Source organism: Ictidomys tridecemlineatus, chromosome 9, assembly GCF_052094955.1.
Source record: "Ictidomys tridecemlineatus isolate mIctTri1 chromosome 9, mIctTri1.hap1, whole genome shotgun sequence".
In the NCBI taxonomy this organism is placed as follows: Eukaryota; Metazoa; Chordata; class Mammalia; order Rodentia; family Sciuridae; genus Ictidomys; species Ictidomys tridecemlineatus.
This window is the reverse complement of record NC_135485.1, coordinates 4,492,856-4,510,861: the sequence shown is the minus strand read 5'-3', so window position 1 is coordinate 4,510,861 and position 18,006 is coordinate 4,492,856. Positions and strand designations below refer to the sequence as shown.

Genomic DNA, 18,006 nt, shown 5'->3' with positions numbered 1-18,006 from the left:
TACTAAAACTGACTGCCAAACCAGTCTGAGTGCAAAGACCATCCTTAGAGCCCCCAAATTCCCTGGATGATGCAGTCCAGCCTCCGAGTGGTAAGTCACCAGCCTATGCTCTGCAGAGCTGAAGGGACTGCATTTAGGGAGACATAGGCTCCAGGGGAAGAGATCGCTGGAGCAAAACTGGAGGCAGGTGGGGGCAGAAATGAACAGCAAATCCATGAAAGTACAAAGAGGAAACATATGACAACTCTCAGTTCTCAGTCTTCTGCCTGCATTTTAGTCTATCAAATTATTTTAATAATTCAGTCATTTTCACATCAAAACCACTGCAAGAAAAAACAACTAGGATGTGAGTCTGCCCGTCCAGATGGGGCCTGCAGAGAGCTGCACAGACTGGCCCCCTTCCAAGTTCCCATTTCACAACAAGCCACATAACTGAAAGGAAGCCTTCTATGCCCTGAGCAATAGGCAAGGGCTCTTTTAGATGTCCGCGGTCCTTTAAAAACATAGGAATAGAAATGAGTTGGGGAGGGATCCATTTAGCCTGAGGAGGCAGCACACAGATATTTGGAGGACTCCCAGAGTCCCATGACACGTTTCGCTGCATGCAGGGGGCACAGCCAACTTTGCAGCCCTGGCTAACAGAGTTCCTGTCAACCCAGTTTCTGACACCCCTCTACTAATTTATTTATTGTCCAGGTCTACTCTCAGTTCCCCACCCGAGCCATAAGGAACCATGAACACTGCCCTAAACATGCCACTGTGACTTTACATGTGCCAGTTGACCAACAGAGAGCCTTCCCTTCCTTCTCACTTGGGAAACTCCTATTCAGTCCTCAAAAGCCCATTCAACCACTACCTCCCATAGGAAGCCTTCCCCAGGAAATTTCTCACTCCACAACCCAGCACAGAGTAATGGAGAAGGGACACTAGCTGGGGTGAAGCCAGTTCCAAGGGCCCTTCCTTCTTTGTCCAGTATGAAAAGGGATCTGTTGCTCATCCCAGGCAGTGGGGAGTCGAGCAAGAGATGTGAGCAGAGAAACAACGCAGCCAGACCAGTGTGCTGGGAAGATATTTCTGGTAACAGTGTGGGGACAGGCTGAAATTGGATCTGGAGCAACAAAATTCATTCTCTGGCAGCAAAAAATCTGTAGAGTTTGACTATTCCTGTCCACAGCATCCTCCATGGAGACCCCAGCTTCCCAAGGAGGAAGTACTCTCACCCAGCAGAGGAAACAGTACTCCCTCTCCCACCTGCCTGGCCTTCAGTGCCAGCCACCACACCAGCCAGCTAACACTCTCCTGGCCTTGCCAGGTGCTGGCTCTGAGCGGATCTCTTTAGACCCCATACTAACAATAAGCTAAAAAGTAGCAGCCATTCTCATCCCATTTTGGGACTGAAAAATTACAGAAAGGTAAATGAACTTTCCCAGAAGTGCACAGTTACTACAGGGGGTTTGAATGCAGGCAGTCTGGCTCCAGGTCCCGATGGACAGAACAACAGCCAATTCCTAACTCACCCTTAGAAACCCACAGCAGCCCTACTGCCTGATGGACCCTAAGAAGCCAGGGGGTGTCCACCCACATACATGGCTGCTGGGACATATATGGACATGTTTTCATTAGGGAGAAGAAAAAAAACAATTAAATATCTGCTAATTATCCACCAATTGAATACACTGGAGAACTGTGACACATGGGATAACTAAAGATCTATCATCTCAAATGTTGGTCTACAGTCCTGCATTCCAGTCCCCTGGTGTACCTGTCAAAATGCAGCTTCCTGGGTTCCTCAGACCCACACAATGGCCATGTCTTGAGGTGGGGCCTGGCAATCTAAAATATTGCATGATATTATTGTTTGTTTTTTGATTTTGGTATCAAGGATTGAAACCAGAGGCACTTAACCACTAAGACACATCCCCAGCCCTTTTTATTGTTTATTTTGAGAAAGGGTCTTGCTGATCTTCTTAGGGCCTCTCTAAGTTACTGAGGCTGGCTCTGAACTTGCAATCCTCCTGCCTCAGCCTCCTAAACCACTGGGATTACAGGTGTGCACCACCATGCCTGACTGCACGTAAGTTTTTCTGCACAGTAACATCTGACACCATTGCTGGGGATGAATTTTTATTGCCATGGAAAAAAGATTGCCACGGAAAAAAGACCTCTGCGTAGCTTTGTCCACAGGACACACAAGCTGGCACTCAGAAGTGGCCCACCAACAAACACACAGAAGAGTGCTCCCACACTGCAGCCACCCTACATTCACCCTACCATGAGCATTTTCCACTTCTTGACCTTTCTGCAAAGAGAATGCCCACCATCATTTAACTGGCACTCAATGCCCTGTCATCATTTAATTGGCACCATTTCCTCCCTCTTTAGTGGTACAAAAGTACTGGTACATATTCCAATTAATGGCATCTCCAATTTAATAAAAGAGAATCCATAATTCTGATTAAAAATTTTAAGTCAGTGCCAACACAACTAACAGATTGTTGGACACGCCCTTTCTTACAATTTGCAAAAATAAACCAATGCCATCTGTTCTGAGCTTTCAGCCTCAGCCCTGACTGTCCCGGTGACCCATGGCTCAGCCACTGAGATGCAAATCCAAGAGCTGAGGCAAATGAAGGCTTTTACCTGTCTCACCAGGGGGACTCTGGACAGCACCACTGGGGGATTCCACACTACCTCCTTCCTCAAAGGCTGGAGGCAGCTCTGGGCTCCATCCAGATGACATCCCAACCCCACAGTCCCCAATGTGTCTTTTCTTGTGAACATCATGACCATGCCTGGTACATGGATGTTGCTTTGTCTGTAATAGCTATTGGTTCTGCTGAGACTGTTCAGGGACCTCACCTGTTGGCCAATGACAATAACCCTGCAATTTCCTATAATTAGTCCCATGGCTTGTAGGAGTTAAATTCTCTTTGGGATTGGAATAAAACAAAATCTGAGATGAAGATCTGGCCCATGAGCCAAATCAGAATACGTAATTGATGATTCTCTGAAAAGCAACAACACATATGAGTATATGGGGTTGTGATATCTAGGAAACGTGAACAGAGAGATATAGGAACCCTCACACTTTCAAATAAAACTTCAGCCTATACTTTCCATAATACTTTTCTTTTTTGACTAAAACTCCTCATTCTCCCAATCTTTCATGAGCCAGTGGTACAGCCCAGCAATTCAGAGGCAGGATGCGGAGGCTAGAAGGCCAGCTCAGCCACCTTCCCCAGGAGCCTGGACACTGCAGCCTCAGCTGCCTCGTATGCAAACCAGTGTCCACTCTCTCTGGTTTCACAGATGCTAGACAGGTCAGGCCCACCTCTCCACATAGCACCAGCTTGAAGCACCAGACACAGGGCTGAGTGAGGAGAGAGTATCCCAGGGACAGTTGTGCTGGCATCAGCAGTGCTGGGTCACGATGCAATGGCTTTCTGTGGGTCATTTTAACAATGCTAAGAGAGCCTCACAACTTCAGAAGACTTAGCTAGACCATATTTCCAGGGGTCCAGCAATAGAGGGTGGTGCTGTGAGGCAGGGCTCCAACTGTCAGCCACCAATACCCCTTCCCCACATGCAACCCTTGGCATGTTTCTCCTGCTCCCCCTACCTCCCTCCCCTCCCTGGAGGATGACAGAGTGGAGGACAGTCCATGTCATCATGCCCCATACACCCCAGCTTTGCCCTGTGGATTCTCCAGGCCTCCTACCTATGGTCACTGCTACAATGCGAAGCAAGGACAGGAGAGGGTTCCACTGGCCGGTGTGTTAGTCACCTTCATCTGGTCACCAAAGCAGAGCAGGTGTTTGGAAGCTAGGCAAAGGGTAGGATTTGGAGCCACAGGTAGAACATGGGAAGGAAAAGGGTGAGGATATCCCAGAAGGGCTAGAGTGGAAGGAAGTGATGGCCATCTAAGGCTATCTGGACCCCTCCAGAGGGAGGTCATCATCCTCAGACAGGAAGTCCATATTTTTAGTTTAGAAAAGAAATCTTGTCTGAAAACCTCAAGGTGGAAGTTTGTGCCTCTCTCCTTAGGGACAGAAATGAGATTGCTCAACAGGTCAATGAGACAGAGCAGAAAGTCTTGCAGCAGACCCGGGACCAACAGAGGAACTTGGCACAGAAGATGGAAGTTAAGAGCTGACCCACTAACACTGTACTGGGATAAGGGAGCAGCAACTTAGGAATAAACAAAACTGCACACCCACCTAGATCCATACAGCAAAACAGAGTGCCGGTGGAGTAAAAATTTAAATGAAAAGGGAGAAGCCTTAAGTTACCTGAAAACAAATACTTAAAGACTCCCAGGAAGGAAGGAAAGGGTCTAAGATCCTACAGGGTAGGTTTTTAAACCTCTATAGAGCAAACGCATCATGGAGAAAAACCTTGAGTGGAGGAAAAAAACACTTGTAACATATAATAACAGACCACAAGTTAATAGTCTTATTACATTAAGAAATTACAGAAATAAAAACTTTTATAGGACACACAAACAGAAAACTTAGTGTAAATAATGATGAAGCACTTATCAAAGAATAGCAAAGGGCCCATCCCCAGACAAGATGCTCAACCTCAAAAAAATGAGAATGAGAATTTTCACCTCACACACACCATCTATCCCCATTCTCACCAACACCACCAACCAAGATTTAAGATATTCATTCGCCATTGGCAAGGTTCTGGGAGACTGTTATTCTTCACCCCTGGTAAGTAGGAAGGGACACAAGTTCTCTAGGTGCCTTTGGTAGTTTCTGTGAAGTCTCTAAGTGTGGGTTGTTTTTGTTCACTAGCTTCACTTGTAAAATCCACCCAAAAGGAACAATCTGCACAGGCAGGCTCAGTAAGGAACTGGTTAAATAAGCATCAGCAGACCAAGCCATAGCGGTAGAAGCTGGGGGAGGTTCTCCACACCTGCTGTCTGAGTGTGGGCCACACGTATGATCCCATTTTGCAGCAGAAAAGCCTGCATCAAACACTCACTGGCATCACAACCCTGATGCTGAGGTTAAAACAAGAAAGCAATTTCCATCTGGGGCTAGGGAACCCAGGCTGGGTAAAAAAGAGAGCTGAGAACGAGACAGCAGAAAGCTCATGACAAGGGCAGGAAGTGAAAAGAGGAACTGAAGAAGCAGGAGGGGCTCAGGCCAAGCGGGCAGAGAAGAATGCGGACAGGGAACATGGCCCGCAGTCAGAAGTGAGCGCCAAATGCCAGGGCTGTGATGGAACTGGTGGCATTTCAGAGCCCCCAGAGGTGCTGGTGGGAGGTTCAGTGCCAAAGAGCAAGAACCTTCTTTCCTACCTACCAGCAACAACCAGTAGGTGGATAAAACTAGAAGGGGAGCCCACTGAGTGGCAAGGCCAGAGTCATGCGAGCATGGGCTCCACGCTGACACAGCCACTCAGGGCAGGGACACATGGTTTAGGACAGCAATTCTCAGGCTTTACCATGTGTGAGAAGCACGTGGTGAGCTCGCTGAACCCCTTTCCTGTTGCCCCTCCCCAGCGATGCTGCACCATGGGTCAGATGCATGAACATGCACTTCCACCCAACCCCGGTGGAGCAATGCAGCTGGTCTGAGGATCGCACCTTTGTGACCCTGGCTTAGGTAGGCTCTGAAGCCAGTCCACCAGGGTTTGAACCCCAACTCTATATGCACTAACTGTGTGGCACAGTGCCTTAGGATCTCACCTGGAAAATGGGGCAAGAGGTGGTATCTACTTCACAGGCTGTGACAAAATGGAGCAAGAAGTGGTATCTACTTCACAGGCCCCTCTGCGGGCATCAACAGATCAACACAGGTAAGATGCCCACAGAGGGCCTTAATACACCCTGGAATTTTGTACATTCCACCACAATACCACCACCACCAATATTACTACCACTACCTCCACCACCAATACCACTGCCAATACCACAAACAATACCTCAACCACCAATACCACCACCACTACCTCCACCGCCAATACCACCACCAATACCATCACCACTACCTCCACCACACTATCACCATCACCGCCATCAGCACCTCCACCATCCACCATAATCACCATACCATGGCTACCCACTCCACCCCAGCACTGTCATTACCATTTTCATTATCACCATCCTTTCACCCCATCACCATCCTATTTACCACCATCCTCACCAACACCAACACTATCACCCAGCCTCCACATCAGCACCATCCCCCACCTCCCCATCACATCAGCACCATCACCATCAGTCCCTTTACCTAAATCATAACCACCACCATCAAACCCACCATCTCCACCTGTACTACTCCCTCCTTATTACTGTAACCACCATCACTGTCACAAACAACCACCTCAACCAGTACCTCACCACTTCCACCATCCTTACTACCCACCCTCACCACCACCACTACCAGTGGGTGTCCTGCCCTCAAAGAACACTGGTCTGGGTGGAGAGAGACAAGAAACACATAGGAAGCAGGATGAGAGCCTGCTGAACACAACCCTCTCCATTCTCCTCAGAATATATTCGGTTCAGAATGCCCAGATCACAAGGGGAAACAGTGATGGGACTGGGAAGACTGGAATCTTAAATGTTGGTGACTCAACCTTATAAACCAACTAGACCAGGAGAGTCCTGAGGGCAGGACTGTGCTTCTCTTGTCTTAAGAGTCTTAACCCCACACCTCAACCCAGGAGCCAGGGCTCGGGTTTAACAAAAGCCCTGATTTTAAAAATCACTGTGTCACTCAGTATATGCCTCTATGAAGTGGGAATGGCACTTGTTTGAATCTGGTGATAGTATGCCCTTGCAAAGCCATGCATTGCCAAGCATTACAGATAAGTAATCTCTCCCCTGTTCCCTACATGACACTGATTGCTCCTCCCCGACCCCAGTGCATCCCACACTGCACACAGGAACTCCCAACCCACTCTTCTCCATTAAGGAGAAACATTGGCCCAATGCTTCTTATCTCTAGGGTCCCACAATCAGACCAGTCGCCCTGTGGTCTAACCTGGCCAGAGAGCTCAGGAAAGGTGCTCAGAGCCACAGATGCTGCCAAGTGGTATGACCAAGAAGCCAGCCTCAGCTGTACATCCCGCAAACTCAGCTGCCTCAAGGGCAGGGGCCTGTTTCCTCAGCACTTATGAGATGATCTGCAGATAACATTAATAAGTCCCAGCTGCAGAAAACAGGTCTCCAACGAGAAAGGAGCAGGATCATGAAAGACAGAACAAGACCAGGCCTGCAACCAAGTCCTGTGCTGCTTCACCCTGGCCTGCCCTCCTTCCCAACACCCCCAAGATGCCCAGATGGCCTGTTGTGGACCCTAGAGAGGAGAGAAGACCCAATCCTGACACACCTGTAGGTAGCTCAAGGCCATCCTGTCAGCTCAACCCACACATGGCATTAATGCTAGGGCAGAATCAGCCAGGACACCCAGGAAGGCAGTGACCATATTTCCTAAAGTGACCTTCGTCCTTGGATAATGATACCCTGGGACTTCTTACCAAGGACTAAAAGAAGAATATGGACAAGTTTCTCTTGCCTGCAAGGCTCGGCTCATGTGGCTGCCTCACCAGGACACCTCCCCTGCCCCTCTGCTCACCCAGAAGCCACTATACATCTCCTGGGCTCCCTACTCCAGGGCAGACAGGGAAATGGGAACAGCTGTTGTCCTTACCTTACCCAAGACCTGGCAGGAGGGGCAGCTCATAATCTGAGGATTGCACTGGAGTAAGGTCAGGGCTCAGAGCCCAGAGGCTTTGTGGAGGAGGTGAGCCCCTAGCTGAGTCTCCTGGAGGCTAACAAGGTTAACAAAGGACAAACAATGAGAAGAAGAAACAAGTCTCACCCCAGAAGATGGGTGTGCATGCCTGTGTGTGACCCCACAAGCAGGAAACAGGTCAGGAGGTCACCAAGCACTGACCACCCCATAGGAATAGGATCTGGGGGTGGAAGGAAAGAAGACCTATTGATCTCTTTATTCTCTTATCTATTTGAATAGCAAATACTGTTTCAGCAATTTTAAAAGGCAATAAAACTTTACACAGAGTGTAGGGGAAAATTGGTCTAATCTCAAATATTCTAAATGTGGGACAATTTCTCTAAAGAGGGAGGAATGAACTCTGTGAAAAGCTTTAATTTCCAGCTGGCCCCCAAGAGGCAGCACAAAGCACCTCTCGGTGGAGGCTGGCTTCCTGGTCATAGCACTTGGGCAGCACCCTTGGTTCTGAGCAGCTTTCCCAGCTCTCTACCCAGGTCAGACCAGAGGAGTAGAGTAGTCTGATAAGGGGTCCTGGAGACAGAGGTGCTGAGCCAATGTTTCCAAAGGTTTTACCTGAAGGGAAGAGGTTGGCACACAGCACCTGCTCACTGCAGGTCAGCATCTCCCTCCACCTTCAGGTGACAGTCACATGGAGGCACTGAGGACCTGGAACAAACAGGTAAACACAGCAACTAACTCCCCAAGATGCCTCTACCATGAGAAACACATTTCTAAAACTTTTAATTTTTCAAAATTTGAAAGCCCACAGAAAAGGACCAAGAATAGTACAGTGCAATGAACTCTCCAGGGCCTGCTCCGGGGCTCACCCCATCCACGGTCTCCACATCTGCCTTTTCCATCTGCACAGATGTTTTTGTACAGATACAACTGTTTCAGGGCTTTTTTTAAAGTATTTTTTAGTTGTAGATGGACATAATGCCCTTTATTTTATTTACTTATTTTTATGTGGTGCTTAGGATTGAACCCAAGGCCTCACACATGCTAGGCGAGTGCTCTACCACTGAGCCACAGCCACAGCCCAGATACTAAGTTTTATGAACCATCTGAAAGTGGCAGGCACCATGACTTCTACCCTAAATATCATGACTTTGATTTCTCAAGACCAAGGACACTACCAAATCACAAAACAGCCAGTCCTCCATTCCACAGCCTCCACATCTGTGGATTCAACCAACTGTGAATCCAAGGGAGTTTTTAAAAACTATTTATACTGAGCAAATATAGACCCTTTTTCTTGCCATTATTCCCTAAACAGTATAGTAAAACAACTCTTTACACCGCATTTATACCGCATTAGGAGCTGCGGGAGACCTAGAGATGGTTTAAGGCACACAGGACTGCCTGTGTAGGCTGTATGCAAACACTGTACAGTGCTATATAAGGGACCTGAATGTCCTCAGACTTGGTCTCTGAGAGGGTCCTAGAACTAATGCCTGTGGACACAAAAGGATGGCTACAAGTATCAAAAGCAAAAGTTGCTCTATTTTTTTAACCAATCAAATATCATTGCTCCATTTTTTTTAACCAAATGTTTCCTCTTGTCACAATTATGTCCCACCTAGTAAAATAATTGTTTTTCTTGACCCAGACCTCAGATCACTTGTCAAAGAGCAGTTGTACAAAGGACATGGCCAGATTTCTGCCAGGGTTACTCTGAACCACAAACTTCCCCAAAATAACTGAGGCAGATGACACCTCCCTGCCCACCGTCAGTCACAGCACACCTACCAATCCTTGGTGCACTGTCTCTCTCTGCACCTGGAAAAGTCTTAAGATTCAGAGCTCAGACTCTTTCCAACCAAAGTAACAGATGCCTCAGGACTCCCCCAAAAGAGGTTAACGGTTAGACGTGTATCTATTTAACAATCATCCTACCATCAGGGCCCTTGTCTTCTCTGAACTTCAGTTTTATCACCCATAAAACAGAGATAACTCTGACCAATGAGTCCACCAGGCTATAACTAGAATTCTTAGCAGCAGATGAGGTATCCTGCTCAGTAGACACACAATGGTAGTGTGGAAACTGTCAGTCAAAATGGAGTTGATCATGTCAAACACTCCTAAAATGGAGTCAAGAGGCTGTAAAGGTAGCGTCCTCATGCACATTTGCCTAGTAACAACAACTACCGCAACAGACTCTGCCAAACCCAAACCTACAGTTAAGGACATTTCTAATAGCCAGTCCTAGGGAAACTGAGCCATGCTACCAGATGGCTTATACCAAGACCCTCCCAGTGCAACAGCCAGGACACACTGCACTATCTTTATGTATGTATGAACGCTGTATGAACAAGTGTTCCAGAACAACCTGCATTGCTAGGTGGAGTGGTATGTACCTGTAGTCCCAGCTGCTCAGGAGGCTGAGGATCTGTAGAGCCCAGGGGTTTGAGGGGTTTTGAGGTTTTCAGGGGTTTGAGACTAACCTGAGGAACATAGAGATCCTCATCTCAAACACAAAACAGGGGCTGGGATTGTGGCTCAGTGGTGGAGTGCTTGCCTAGCATAGGCAGAGCCTGGGTTCGATCCTCAGCACCACATAAAAATAAAAGTATTATGTTGTGTTCATCTACACCTAAAAAATAAATATTTTTTTAAAAAACCTTACATGTGCTTTTCTTTTTTGCTTTTAAAAAGTTTCCTTTGCCTCAACCTCCCCAGATATGCCTGTGATCTATCTGAGCACACATATCCCAGATTGCAGCCCATCACACATTCCTGACTAACTCATTTCCTTGGAGAATGCTTCCCTCTTTTGCTTAGGTTAACAGTAGTTAGCATTATTGCCATTTACTGAGAATCTATTAAGCACCTGGGACTTTACCAGACACTAAAGAAACAAAGATGAACAAGGTATAGCTTGTCCTGGAGTGACCAGAGATCTAGAGATAAGAAGGAATATAAACCACTAAGGGCTTGAATTTGGCCTTCAGCAGAGAGCCATGGAGAAGTTTACATCTGCAAAGAAAATATCAGCACCCAGGCCTTTCACAGCAGTTGCTCCGGGATCAAAATGGAGAGCTGCCTGGAGAGAGCCCCCTGGAGGCAGAGAGAATGTGCACAGACTATGTCTTTGGTGGGGGAAGAAGAGGCCTAAGGTGAGGCACAGATATGAACATTTCAGGAGACAAAAACCATACCAGACTTAATGGGGGCAGGGAAAACTCCCAAAGCTCTAGGTCAGCCAGGTGGTACATTTTAACCCATTAGCCAAGCTCCTTCCCTCTCCAATCACTGGATTGCTTTTCTGCAGAAAAGGGAAGTGGCACTGAGCCATTTCCCATTACTCACTCAGGATGGGGCAATGGGGTCAGAGAATAAGGTCTGGGAGATCATATCTCCGTGTTTACCAATGAAAAAACTGAGGCTCACAGCAGTAGAATTCCTGGAACCCAGCATTTAAATACAGATCTGCCAGGCAGCATGCTGTACCCAGTGGGTGAACCTCAAAGCAGCATGTGTTAGTTGTGGGACAGGCATTCACTTTCCTTTCAGCATGGAGGTTTAAGTTGTTGCCAGAAAGGTTGCAAGGGTTGGTACCTGTTTTAAAATAAGCAGCAAGACTCAGACCTTTTGTTCCTGATGGCATGCCCACTGGCATCCTGAAACCACAAAGGAACTTGGGGTATGAAAAGGCATCAGTAGACAGGTATAGGTCTTACTAAAGAAAAAAATATTTAGCAAACACTGACTTAAAATAAAGGGCATCTGGTCAACCCCGCCCCCCCACACACATATATACTGTACATCTGGGACATGGAGGGTAGGTATGTCTAATCCCAAAGTACACAGGGAGGCAGGATTCGGACCCAGCCTCTTAACCCCAATCCTGAGCTCTTCTTACCCTGGATCTCATTCATACTTGGCCTAGCAAAGGCTATAAGCCTCCTCATCATCTGCTCAAGGACACCCTCTGTAATAGCCAAGGCTCCTGCACGTAACACCCACCCTGGACTTCCCACAAAGAGCCACAGAACCTAGAAAACAGAGGCTGAACTTCACTATCAGACCTAGAGTCAAATCCTAGCTCCAACCTTCAGCTGCCACGTGTCCTTATTCAAGCAGCTTCACCTCTGAGTCCGGAGGCTCTGGTATGGGCCGTGAAAATGAAGGCATCCTGCAGGGTCTGACATAAGGCAGCCCCTCCATGGTTGACGCAGGTAACTAATTAGTACTAATTAATATGCTGGTACTAACAATGGCCGCACCCCAACACTAGTGAGGCCCTGCGCTCCTCCTCCTTGCCCCAACCTACGTCAGGACCGCCACCTCCACAGCCACCTGAGTGCCCCGCTCCTCCTCCCTCGGGCGCTACACCGAGCAGACCTTCCTCCCAGCCTGGCCAGGCCTCCTCTACGCAGTCCACAGAGCGCCAACCCCAGTGACAGCACGGGCACTTCCGGTGAACCTGGTGCACTTCCGGCCCACGACTTTTAAAGGTGCCAGGCCCCTCCTCTTCCGTTTCCGGTCTCCTGGGACACGCCCGCCTTTCTCGGTTTGCCCCACCCCCCCCAAACACCCAAACTAGAAGTGTGGCCTTCTGGGTAGTGAGCCTGGGAGGCCCTGGCGGGGCTAGGTCAGTCAGTCTTCCCTTGACAGCAGGGCCGACTGCGAGCAGGTGAGCAGCTTTGCCTACCGCATCCTTCCATCACTTCCCAGGCATGCACTACCGACCTCACTCCCACCCAGACCCAGCTCACAGGCTGCCAGCAGAGCCTCTACAACTTGACCCAAGTCCCTTCCCATCACAGGGCTGTTCACAGCTGCCCCCACCCCGCCCCCGGCCCCACCTCACTCATTTGATATCACTTCACTGGGATAGAGAAGCTGTTCCAACGCCAGCAAGTAATGGGAAGCCTTCAGAATGGATCCGTGCATCTAAGAAGATCAGCTTCCAAAGCTGGCATGGTGTGTTCCCGGGGAAAAAATTAGCAATGTACGCTCAGGGGGTAAGGAAAAAAAAACACTAGAAAGCACTTTTCCAACATTTTTGGCTCTTTTTCATGAAATGAAGCCTTGTCGGTCAGAAGGACCCCATGCCCATACCTGCCTCCCACCTGCCTTTGCTGGAACCACGTGGAGAGGCCAGCATGTGTGGAAAGAGGGGCGGCTCTCACCCTAGCACAGACCTATTGACTCATCCTTTGATGACTATTTAACCTCTTCCGGTTTGGCTTCCTCCTGCCCTGCATGACTAGAGAGGTAAAGGGAAGAACTGCAGCAACCAGCCCCAAGCAGCATCAGTAGGTGCAAACAGCCCAGAGGCACAGTGGAGACCCTGCCCCATCCACCTGCCTCCTGAGCTTTTCTGAAACCCCACAGGCACTGTCAACAACTCTACAAAGCTACAAACCCACAGGAAACAAGGCTTCTCACCCACCCCTCCCTCACACACACACCCATCTCCTCTGCAGAAGATGAGCTGCCCACTGTGTCAGAGAAGGAGGGTAAGGAAGTGGCCAAGGGGTGACCCAAGTCATGCTGCACACACTTCTCAGGGCTTTACTCCTGCTTCTAGGTGCAGAAACAGCAGCTAAACCAAGAACTGCCATTTTTAAGAGCCTGCTTTTTGTCAGGCATTGTACCAGGCACACCTCATCTCAATATATTCTCCAAACCTCCTTGTAAAATAGGTAACAGTATTGTCCCCCGTCCAGAGAAGGAAACAACCAAACATCCAAAGCTTGCCAACATCCAGAGCTTTAAAAGGCATAGCCCGTAATCAGACCCAGGTCTGGCTAAGTCTAAGGCCACTTTCTGTTACATTTGCTCTCCCAAGGACCAGAACCATGCTTAGCATTTCACTGAAGACACCCAAGAACTTTGCTAGGGATGAACAGCCAGGTTCTTCCTGCACAGCAAGCCATGATGCTCCAAGAACAAAGCATATTGACAGAAAATTCAATGCCACTGAGTTGGCCCCAACATTTCCATAAAAAGTAGTTTCAAAATATTTCATTTCATGAAATATATCCAATATCATCAGAACTACCCACTTTGATTCTGCACCACAAACACAATCATTTTTGGATAAAATTGATACTCATCCCATTCAGCTCTCACATAAAATTCTCATCAAACAGAGAACGAGAGTTGTTTACCAACATTCAGCAGGACATGGAGAAGCTTCCTTAAGAACATTCTGTGTGGGTGGAGTTTTTCTTTTGTGTGTGTATTTTTTACTGTGAAATCCTACCAATGCTGAACAGGAAGGACACTTTGAGTGAGAAAGACCAATGCATATGCAGCAAGAATTAAACATGGTGATAGCACTGTCACCCTTCTGCTCCCAGACAGAATCCAGTACAATTCAACAAGCATGCACCAAGTATTAACAGTTGCCACTTACGTAGCTCACTACGTTCCAGGAACATACTAAACTTTCCAAATTACCTAGTATTCAGCAGGGGCTATGCCCACACTAAGGAATGCTCATCTTCATGCCCCAGTAGGATGGCATGAAATGCCCTGAGCACTTGACACAGTAAGCGAGTGGCAGTGGCAGTGGCAGGCAGCCTGGCTCCAATGGCTGTGTTCTTACCTGCTCCGCTATCTAGCTTCCAGGTGCCAGGTGTCATACTAGGCCTAAGGACAGAGCTCAGGTGGCTCAGACACTGCTCCATAGAGAGAATGTCAAAATAACTACATTATAGGACAAGGAGCTAAGCCAGCCATTCCGCACATCTGGGGGTGGTGAGACCTGAAGGGCTTTACACGTGTGATCTTGGTACCCACATGTTTATGAAGAAGCACCTATTTTCTCATTTTATAGGAAAGAAACTTCAGATTGAAGTGGGGTAAGGACTTGCCCACGTCCCCACATGAATACAAGGTCTCTGCTCTTTCAACTGCTACTTGCTGGCTCTTGGTAAACCCTGCATCATTTAGGAATCTTCCAGTAATGTTCAAGAGCCCCTGAAGAAGTCCTAGAAAAGTCCCAGCTATCAGGTCATTTCTGTCCCAGCTCTGCTAAAATGAGCCATAAGGCTGTCAAGGCACCACCAAGAACGAGCAGGGACAGTCAGTGACTTCCCGGCAATGAGCAGCTTCCTTTTGTGGTTTCCACATCCCCTGACACCAGCCCCTAAGTGTGGCTTGATACTCCGAGGCACCTCAGCAGACACCCACCAAGCACCTGCTGAGTGCACAAAGCCCTGAGACGTGGGGAGCTGGGGGAGGTTTGGGGCCCAGAGTTCACAGTGTCCTGTCTTCCCTCAAGAAAGCAGCTGTGGAAAGGGGAGGGGCGAAGGGAAGATGCTGAGAAAGGGAGGGAGAGACCAGGGTCTCAAGGTGCTCAGCGCAGGATGAGCTTGCTGCCAGGTTATTACCAGGTTACTCTCAACAGGTCCCGGCCAGCTCGGCAGGGAGGGAAGGAAGTCAAGAACAACCTTAGCAGGTGCCGACTTCCAAACTCCCTCAAGATACCAGCCTGGGGCTCAGTGTCCCAATGGCTCCCTATCCCCTGAGAAGCTCCGGACTGAAATGGGAGGACACAGCAACAAGCAGGTTAACTGGGAGACCAGGGACTCTGGGGCCCGGTATGGAGAAGGAGGGGAAACCCGAGTAGGCCCTGGCAGTGGTGAGACCAGAACACACAGGAAGAGGAGCTGGGGTCAAAGAAGGGCTGAGTGGCACGGAGGCAGGAGAGCAGCAGGAGCAGAAGCCGCGTTCACCCCTGTGCCTGAAACCAGACAGAGGCCCTGTCCGCCCCAAAACCAAACTGAAGGCACCTTCAGCTCAGACTTCAGCCTCCGGATCCATGAGAACCGGATCTCTGTTGCTGAAGCCCCAGTCTATGGTGGCTTTATTAGAGCCACCAGAACTGACTATGGCAGTCAGGAAAAGTAGAAGCCTCCAGAGATAAGGACACATGTGTCACAAGAAATTTATTCTTTGTCCTAAGCCAGCAGGACAATGGAGTGACACAGCCAGGCCTGGGCTTCCAGAAGCTATCGCCCTGGCTCAACACAACTGTCCCTCTTCCCAGGCACTCCCTGCCACTCCAGAGCCACTCCAAAGCGGGGCGGACAGGACCCCCAACTCTCCTAGGGGCTCAGGATCTGTCCAGAGACTTGGAGGGACATCAACTGCAGCTCTCCCCCAGCTCAGCTCAGCCAGTGGCCATCCTAGAAATGACAGTCTCCCAGGTCCAGGACTTAGTAACTGGAGGACACAGGGAGGCTGGGACATAACAAAGCGTCAAACATGACACTGACAACACACAGACACATGTGCCCTGTGAAGGGATGGTGGCCGGGGTCCGATGGAGCAGAGGCATCAGCACGCAAGGTGCAGGGCCTGCTTTCCATATGTTCCACAGAGCCTGGCTGCTCCGTGAAGATGCATGGGGGCCAGGGTCTGAGGCGGTGATCTTCCCCTCCCCCACCAGGTGTACTAATTGTAAACTCCAAAAGCATCATACTAATTCAAACGAGCTGCACACCAAATGCTAACTCTCCAGAGGCCCCACTGCAGGCACCTGGGCTGCCAGGTGACACAGTGGTGCCTGGACTCAGGGAATCACTTCCCCTGCCATCTTTAGTGACCCCTACTCTGAGTCAGCCAGGCAAGCTGCTCACGAGGCACTTCCAGTTGCAGGTGTGCTACGGGATGTCACTACACAGAATAGTCCCACCACCCCCACCAAGTGCACCAACAGCCAAGATGCTTCAAGAGTTCCAACTCCCCCCCTGCCCAGATTTTCTTCTAGAACTTAAATTCATCAAAGCAAAAGGGACTTTAAAACAAAAGTATTCCTTAGAGATAAAGAGCTGATCCTATAGCTAGTAAGTGCTGTAAATTTAAAGGCATAAGATAAAGGATAATAAACCATCACTTCCCCATTTTGAATACTGGGCAGGATAGTTTCACTTCAAAAAAAAATAACACTTCACTTTGCAGAAAGGCAAGGATATCTCATAGTTGTGTGATTATTGTTCCTGCTCAATAGGCAGAAGCCAGGTGTGCTGCAGGCAGCTGCAGACCACCCCAAGGCTTCCCAGGGGAAGAGAGCAGGACTCCAACCCAGGCCCACACCTCCTGACCCTGCTGGTGTCACACACATCAGCCTTCCCTCCTTTCTAGGAAAGGGGTGCAGCGCACACCCACCATCACATAAGGAGAGCACAAGGCAAGAGCCAAGAGGACTTCACTCTCCCACAAGAAAATGCTAGAAGCCAAGTTCAGTCTTCCCTCTCAGAAGCCTGTGCTTGGAGCCTGTGCTTCTGTGCTCTGGGAGGAAGGGCCTGCACACCTCAGGAAGCCAGAGTCCCGCACTGGCCTGCACTCAGGGAGAGGAGAGTGATTCCTGAGCATGGAGGGACCCAGCCACACTGAGTAACTGCAGGATAAACGGGAACCTGCCTGGGTGCCCTAGTGCTCAGACTGCAGGGGTTTCAGACGATGAGATCGGGCGCATTCAGCATGGTATGGCTGTAGACTGCAGGGATCTCAGGCGTTCTGAGAGGGATTGTTAAAAAACACACTGCCAGACCCTCCCCAGAGTCTCCGACCCATCAAACCTGGGTGGGACCAGAGGACATGTGGTCCTAAAATGCCCCTGGGTGATGCTGCTGCTGGCCAGGACCCTACTGTGAGAACCTCAAGAGCTGCTCATCACATACCTGAGACTCACACAACCAGGTGTCCTAGGCAAGACCCTTAACGGCCCAGAGCCAACTTCTCTGACTAAACTTTTGAAACTATACTGAATGTTTAAAACACTAGAAAAACTAGCGAGAATAGAAACATACCTCAACACTGTAAAAGTTACCTAGGTTAAACTGCAGGCCAACATCATCCAAAACGCAGAAAAATTGAAAGCATTCCCTCTAAGAACTGGAACAAGACAAAGATGCCGTCTTCACCACTTTTATTCAACATCATCCTTGAAACTCTAGCAATTACAGGAAAGAAATTAAAGGGATACGAATAGGAAAAGAAGAACTCAAAATATCACTATTTGCCGATGACATGATTCTATATTTAGAAGATCTAAAAAATTTCACCAGAAAGCTTCTAGAACTAATAAATGAATTCAGCAAAGTAGTAGGATATACTAGTAGAATATATTCAGCACCCATAAATCAAATGTGTTCCTATACATCAGTGATGAATCCACTGAAGGAGAAATTAGGAAAACTACCCCATTCACAAGAGCCTCAAATATATATTTTGGAATCAGTCTAACAAAAGAGATGAAAGACCTCTACAATGAAAACTATAGAACACTAAAGAA

General features: G+C 48.6%; 1 protein-coding gene across 21 annotated transcripts in view; it reads right to left on the bottom strand.

The window, feature by feature from the left end:
- Positions 1–18,006, bottom strand: part of Jakmip1 (janus kinase and microtubule interacting protein 1) — a 143,408-nt gene that overhangs the window by 93,214 nt on the left and 32,188 nt on the right. The window contains exon 1 of one of the 21 annotated variants that reach the window (XM_078021004.1): positions 8,325–8,417. The exons of the other annotated variants lie outside the window; for them this stretch is intronic. The gene's annotated coding sequence lies outside the window, so the exon portion shown is untranslated. Of the gene's footprint in view, positions 1–8,324; positions 8,418–18,006 lie in introns of those variants that run through there. 21 annotated transcript variants of the gene reach the window in all.